Raw genomic sequence first — 232 nt, forward strand, 5'->3', positions numbered from 1 at the left:
AAACAAAAATGTTTCCTCTTATCACTTCCAAAGCAATTTTTATATTTTTTATTTTTATTTTTTATTTTTTTCCCTTGGCAGCTGGCTGGTATTGGGATCCAAACCCCTGACCTTGGTGTTACCAGCACTACTCTCTAATCAAGTGAGCTATCTGGCCAGCCCCAAAGTAATTTTTCAAAAAGATCTGCCAAGCCAATCATGTGCTTAAATTATTTTGTTTATCATTGAACTT

The sequence above is a fragment of the Galeopterus variegatus genome, unplaced genomic scaffold, assembly GCF_000696425.1.
Source record: "Galeopterus variegatus unplaced genomic scaffold, G_variegatus-3.0.2 Scaffold7539, whole genome shotgun sequence".
NCBI classification, from domain to species: Eukaryota; Metazoa; Chordata; class Mammalia; order Dermoptera; family Cynocephalidae; genus Galeopterus; species Galeopterus variegatus.